Source organism: Aedes aegypti, chromosome 1 (assembly GCF_002204515.2).
Source record: "Aedes aegypti strain LVP_AGWG chromosome 1, AaegL5.0 Primary Assembly, whole genome shotgun sequence".
NCBI classification, from domain to species: Eukaryota; Metazoa; Arthropoda; class Insecta; order Diptera; family Culicidae; genus Aedes; species Aedes aegypti.
Window position 1 is genome coordinate 94,980,489 of NC_035107.1, and position 8,044 is coordinate 94,988,532.

Sequence of the window (8,044 nt, forward strand, 5' to 3'; positions counted from 1 at the left end):
AAGATTCGAAGCGCGCGTTCGAGTTGTTGGTGCTGTCGCTAATGGTGTTCAATGCCCCGCCTTCATCAACAGACAAACATAAGAATGAAAACATGTCCATCATTTTGAAATAAATTCAATCAATCACATTTGATATCAATATGGAATTATTGTTTTTATTTTGTCGATCATCCTTTTTTATTCCGACTGCCTGTTGTTCCGAACAATTCGTTCGGTAATGCATTTAACAATTCGCTCGGTAAATATTCATGAGCATTTTGTAATTTTTCGACAGCTGCGAATCGATTAAAATTACAGATTGTTCGGTAATTCTTAACTTTACCGGAAGCATTACCGAGCGCTCAGCGGTTTTTATTTCGGTTAAACAATTACCGGAGTCGGTGATATTCTCTAAGTGTGTAAAATTTAATTTGCAACAATAATAAAAAAATCACCAGCGTTTCGATAATTTTCCTCTGTGTACTATGTCAATGTGCCAAAAATGTGAAATAATAGAGACTTCCATGTCATAAGCACGGACAGTATTTATCAACTTTTCAGAAATCAAAGTTTTTTAAGTAAAAAACCAAGTATCGATATCTGACCATATGTAACAATTATTCTTAGTACCGTTTTGATTCATATTACGGACACTTAAGGCCTCAGTGAAGTATAACTCACAAAAAAGCATGTAAAATAAATCACTCCGTATGATTCCTCCACGTTATCGAACCTTCTAACCCCTTAACTTTCGAATGGTGAGTAAAGATTTTGGTTCCGAAACATGTATAATTTTAAATAAATAGAAATGTGTGGACTTTACGTGATTCTTATTCCGGACGCTTCCTTACTTTTGCCTCATATTTCGGACGGTTCGATTTGAATTCCGGACAGGTCAAACAAATCATAAATAGAAAAGTCAAATCATCAAATGAAATCGTTAAACCACTAGAGAGACGCCTAAGGAAGTTGGACATCATACATTCTCATAGATATCTATTGAAAATGCTTATTAAAACGAGCCTTGAAAGTGAGAACTTTTGAACGGCAAAAATTGAAACATTTCGTGGCTGCTTGGGCACGTCAGGAGTTAATCATCAATATTAACCTCCTTTTCCCGAGCAGCCTAGATAGCCGCGTAGTGTCGGTAGCGGTTGTTTCAACTGGCTAAGAATTAACACTACGGATTGCCTGTTCCGGTGGTAAAAGTCCACCTCACAGGTGACCCCTAATTTATGGTGTGATGCGTACCGTGCCTAAGAATGAATGGTTAGGGGGGTCTAAATAAAACCTAACCGCAAACGGAGCCTGTGGGGTACCAGGGCGCCCTCCACAGTATTGAGTCCTTCCTGTGCTACCCGGAGCAATGGTGCAGGTGACCTTGTGTTTCTCCGAGATAATCGGCTGCCCTTCTTCAGTCTCTATCTTGAGGCTTAATAAGGGTGGGATTATGAATATGTTGACATTTAATTTAAATTATCACCTATATGGATTCGCATTATGCGTTTTACACAGTGTATTCTGTGCTCTTTCGCCTTTGGCGACTTTAAATAGATACCGATCTGGTTTTTTCGTTGCTGGTCTTTTTCGTGCTGAGATTGCAAAAAGCTTAATCCTGCCTAGTTTGGGTAGTGGCTACGGTTAGGTTAGCTCAGATCAATCTTCAGCATAAAAGAACAGCAACGATCAATCTTTGCAGACTCATGCAAAATGGTGCAGCCCAAGTGGCGCTAGTTCAAGAACCCTACTTTCGTAGAGGGAACTTCTATCTAGGTAACCTTGTGGACCCAGTTTTTGCTACTTTTAGCAAGCTTGAAATGGCAAACTCGCGCTCCATGCCCCGCGCATGCGTGCTCGTTAATAAAGCAATCGTTGCTACACTCATTTCTGAGTTAACTACCAGAGATGTATGTGCTGTCACAATCGATGTTTCTGTTGGTGACCTCAACAGGAAATACGTCTATTGTTCGGTATATTTACCACATGATGAACCATCCCCAACGGATGACTTCAAACGAGTTGTCGTACACTGCGTAACAAAAGGCCTTCCGCTGATTGTGGGCAGTGATGCCAATGCTCATCACATCATCTGGGGCAGCTCGGATATCAATTTGAGAGGCTCCAGTCTGATGGAATACTTAAGTAGTACAGACCTTGGATTACTTAACATAGGCAATCGCCCAACCTTCATGGTTTCTAATAGAGAAGAAGTGTTAGACATAACGCTCTGCTCGAATAGAATCAGTCACGAGTTGACGAATTGGCATGTATCAGATGAGGAATCATTATCTGATCATCGCTACATCTTCTTTGAACATTCAAATGTAACTGCGCAGACTTTGCGTTTTAGGAATCCCCGGTCAACAAACTGGGAACTCTACATTGAATTGGTTGCGACCAAATTTCATGGATATTCTCCGTCCATTGAAAATCCAAGTGATCTGGATGATGCCGTTGATACTACAACATCCTACATTATGGAAGCTTTTGAAGAAGCATGTCCTCTGCGGTCTGTAAAGACTACAAGAGGGACCCCATGGTGGAATTCCGATCTGACTACACTCAGGAAACAATGTAGAAGGAGTTGGAACAGACGCCGTTCAGCTGGATCAGAGTCGTTCAAGTCAGCTCGCAAGGCTTACAAGAAGGCTCTTCGTTCTGCTGAACGATCCGGCTGGAAAAACCTTTGTACAAATGTTTCCAGTTTGAGTGAAGTCAGTCGGTTGAACAAAATTCTTGCAAAATCTAAGGATTTCCAAGTGAACGAAATTCGCTTACCTAATGGTGACTTTACTTCTTCCGATGAAGAAGTTTTAGAATGTTTATTCAATACACACTTCCCCGGATGTGTGGACATAGCATCTACGGATGAATCAAATGTCTTTTCATGTAGTTACGAGTCTCTGGCCTCGGCTCGCAGTATCGTAACTACTGAATCGATTCAATGGGCACTTAATAGTTTTGCTCCTTTCAAATCTCCAGGAGCGGATGGGATTTATCCTGTTCTGCTCCAAAAGGGATTTGAGTTTATCAAACATGTTTTGAAAAAGCTACTTGTAAGCAGTTTTGCTACCGGGTACATTCCCAAATCCTGGCGTGATATTACTGTAAAGTTTATCCCAAAAGGAGGACGTGCGTCGTATGAGGAAGCGAAGAGTTTTAGACCAATCAGTCTGACCTCTTTTCTTCTGAAATGTCTGGAACGGATTATCGATCATCACATCCGTGATGTTTATTTGGCAAACATGCCTCTTCATGTGAATCAACATGCTTACCAATCTGGAAAGTCCACTGTGACTCTTTTACACAAAGTTGTATACGATATCGAGAAAGCATTCGCTCAGAAGCAATCGTGCTTGGGTGTTTTCTTGGATATTGAGGGTGCCTTTGATAACGTGTCTTTCGATGCCATATTGGAAGCCGCACGAAACCATGGGCTACCTACAATGATTACCAATTGGATTCATCAAATGCTCAAAAACCGACATCTCTTCTCGACATTGCGTCAATCAGCGATTCGAAAATTGAGTGTTTGCGGATGCCCCCAAGGGGGAGTCTTGTCACCACTTTTGTGGAATCTCGTAGCAGATACGCTATTGAGGCAACTCAATAATTGCGGTTTTCCAACTTATGGATTTGCCGACGACTATCTAGCTCTGATAGTTGGTATGTGCATAAGCACCCTATTCGACCTGATGCAAAGTGCTCTTCAGGTAGTCGAGAGTTGGTGTCGCCAATATGGCCTTTCGGTTAACCCGAATAAAACATCTATTGTTCTTTTTACGGAAAGACGAAACCGCGATGGAATTCGACCTTTACGTCTTTTTGGCACTGAGATTAATGTGACTGATCAAGTAAAGTATGTCGGAGTCATTCTAGATTCCAAACTTTCATGGACACCTCACATTGATTTCAGAGTCAAAAAAGCTTGCATGGCCTTCGGTCAATGCCGGCGAACCTTTGGTAAAACTTGGGGCCTCAAACCCAAATATATCAAATGGATTTACACAACAGTTGTTCGACCAATATTGGCATATGGATGTCTTGTGTGGTGGCAAAAGGGCGAAGTGAGAACAATCCAATCAAAATTGGGCCATCTCCAAAGGATGTGCTTGATGGCGATGTCTGGTGCGTTCTCTACAACTCCCACAGCAGCGCTCGAGGCCCTTTTCGACGTTGCGCCACTACACATATATCTTAAACAAGAAGCACTTTCTTGCTCTTACCGTTTATGGGTACTGGATCTACTGGAGAAAAATCCAGTGAATCGTAGATCTACACACACTTCGTTGTTTCCACTTTTGGTGAATTGGGACAAAATTGTCCTTGCTCCAAGTGATCTCACAATTGCTTGTAACTTTCCTTACAGGACATTTACCACACAATTCCCTTCACGGGAAGAGTGGACGTCTGGCTATTTGGAAAGAAGTATATCAAACAATATAGTATGTTACACTGATGGCTCCCTTCTTGAAGGTAGAGCTGGTGCAGGAGTATATTCTCGTGAGCTAAGGCTGAATCAGTTTTACTCACTTGGTAGAAACTGCACCGTTTTTCAGGCGGAAATATTTGCTCTTATGTGTGGAGTGCAATCAGCACTTCAACAGCGCGTAATGGGTAAAGTCATATACTTCTGTTCAGATAGTCAGGCTGCTATAAAAGCTCTCGCTTCGGCCAACTCAAGGTCGAAGCTTGTTATCGCATGTCGAACTCAAATTGAGGAACTGAATTCAGTCAACTCTGTAAACCTTGTATGGGTACCTGGCCATTCTTCCATCGCTGGAAATGAATTGGCTGATGAGCTAGCTCGCGATGGAGCATCGCATGACTTCATTGGCCCTGAGCCGGCTATTCCAATTTCGAAGTGCTGGGTGAAGCTTCAGATAAACTCTTGGGCGGCAACTCAGCACAAGCAATATTGGAATAGTTTGGAGTCGTGTCGTCAAACAAAATTGTATATTACTGAGCCATCTCCAAAGGTGGCGAAGTATTTAACAAATCTGTCAAAGCAGAATTGCAGTCTCTTGGTCAGAGCGTTGACAGGCCACTGCCGACTCAACTATCACATGGCAAATATTCAGCGTGCTGACTCATTTGTGTGTGATAGTTGTGACTCCGATTATGGAACTTCGTATCACCTGATATGTAACTGTCCAGTTTTTGCGCAAATGCGATTCCAATTACTTGGTAAACACTTATTAAGTGAAACTGAATACAGAAGCCTGAATCTTCAGGACATCCTGTTATTCTTAACCCGCTGTGGTAATGAGCTATAGGCTCTCTTTACGCTCACGCGTTTTGCAGTGCCCTTTTTAGGGCGCTGTTCGAACCCATTGTGGTATGGAGCTACATGCTCTCATTTCGCTTATGCGATCTTCCCTCTTCAAGGGACCCACTCCTATTTCCTCCCATCTTTCCCTTCCCTTTCCTCTCCCATCGGGTAGATGATGAAATAGGCTCAAATATGGCGATGGCACAAATCTCCCAACTGGTGGGGAACGTGCCTTTGGAGCCGGCCTTCTGATACCTGATACCATGTCAATGTGCCAAAAATGTGAAATAATAGAGACTTCCATGTCATAAGCACGGACAGTATTTATCAACTTTTCAGAAATCAAAGTTTTTTAAGTAAAAAACCAAGTATCGATATCTGACCATATGTAACAATTATTCTTAGTACCGTTTTGATTCATATTACGGACACTTAAGGCCTCAGTGAAGTATAACTCACAAAAAAGCATGTAAAATAAATCACTCCGTATGATTCCTCCACGTTATCGAACCTTCTAACCCCTTAACTTTCGAATGGTGAGTAAAGATTTTGGTTCCGAAACATGTATAATTTTAAATAAATAGAAATGTGTGGACTTTACGTGATTCTTATTCCGGACGCTTCCTTACTTTTGCCTCATATTTCGGACGGTTCGATTTGAATTCCGGACAGGTCAAACAAATCATAAATAGAAAAGTCAAATCATCAAATGAAATCGTTAAACCACTAGAGAGACGCCTAAGGAAGTTGGACATCATACATTCTCATAGATATCTATTGAAAATGCTTATTAAAACGAGCCTTGAAAGTGAGAACTTTTGAACGGCAAAAATTGAAACATTTCGTCTGAAATGTTTCCCATACAAAGTAGAGTGTCCGGAATTTGAAGCTGTCCGTAATATGAATCAAAACGGTACCTTTGAATAAATGATGCCATCCAAATCAATTCCCAAGGAATTTTTCAAAATTTTCTCTCGATTGAGAATGATTTTGAAATTCTGAGTAACTTGATTTTCAATTGGTCTAGTGAGTCTCAAATTAAAATTATGCGCGCTCTCAAACTCCATACTAAGTTTTTAAGCTCTTTTGGCAATTATTTAGCGATAATTTGTTCCCTCTTTCAATGCCAGAATTGCCTTTTCTTTTTTTGTATTTCATAACTTAAAATAATTTCCAAAAAGGCTTAGAACAAGGGTTCAATTGAGAAATTTTATATTCAACATTTTTGTTCCTTATTGAGAAATTCCGTTTTTTAATTTCTTATTTCATATTTTCTTATAATTCTCCTTATGTTTTAAAGAATCAAGATTCGAATTTTATTTCACGTTTAGGTATTGCAATGCCCCTTGATTCAACAATGAAATTTGTTAAAGTTTCAAGATCAACGTCAATATCAAGTTTTGTTTGTAAAGAAATGTTAAGGTCAAGATTATTACCGATATATGTTCTACATGTATTCCAGTCGGCTCGATAATAATTGATAGTAGAACTTATAGGATTGACAATCGTTTCATGGGATATTTGAAACATAACAGGGACATGATCAGAATCAGAAAAAAAAAATTATCACGATCAAAATCAGCGTGAGTAACTACTTAGCTACAAAGGTGACTAGAGTCGGTTAAGACCAGATCAATCGTAAACGGGTTTCCTGAAGAGAAAAAAACGAGTAGGGCTATCAGGGTATTGAACTAAGAAATATCCTTAAGAGTACTCATCAAATAAAATTCTACCATTGGAACTTTACGAATTATTCCATGAGCGATGTTTGGCATCAAAGTCACCAATGACAAAAAAAAATACTTATTACGAGTAAATTTCTGCAAGCCAGCAAATTAACTTGCTGGCAGCTGTGAAAGTATGTGTTCCAAGCTGTGTTTAAACAGAAACACTCACAGTTACAAAAACATTAGTTTCACATGCCATGTGTGATTGCAACTCCATCACATGCTCCATCCAGTCGATCATTACGATAAACAAAAAATGGATCCCTCCTGAGTTTGGATCCAGCTTCCAAATAAGTTTCAGTCATAACTGCTATATGTGTAACACCAACATACCAATCAATATCATTCAGCCACATCAATCAAGATTGATCCAACCATGCTTTCAAACCCTTTTCATCGAGTCTCCTCACTCCATTCAAACAGTGGCACCAATCAATTGGATGCATCAGTAGCATAGCAGCTAAAATCTTCATCCGTCCCGAGAAGATAAGGAAATAGAAGAAAACTAGAAAGCTTCGAATCGGGATCGTCTCACAAGACTCGATACCGAAGAAAGCTTATCAGAATCGGACCATCGTGTTGGAGTGCGCCATCAGTAGGACTTGCTATTGGTAGCTTCTTGCTTCTTTTTCTCCAGGAACTAATGGTGGCAAAGGATGCACACTACTCACAAGTCGGAAAACAAGTTTCACTGCCGCTGGTTGCGGAAGGTTGAAAATAAACGTTGTTACTTGCTGGAAGGGCATAAGGGACCTAGATGAAGGATCGTAGCTCGAATGGCTTTTTCCTGGGAAAGATCCTGAGTTTGATGTTAGATTAGGCAGCTGCTTACAACCGGAAAGGTAAGTGTCGATGTGGGTTTATATTTAAACAGAACTGAGTGGTAGATGAGAAGTTTTTTTTATTTTGGGTTTTAAGATTGAACGACGAATTTAATTAATTTTGCAATTTTGTCGATAGTGGTGGAAATTTCAATTACTGGAAACATAAAGGTGTGCTCCTTAGAGATAAATGTGTGTCAAGACGAAAGCTGTTAGCAGGATGTTCTTTGCGTTTGTACGATTGA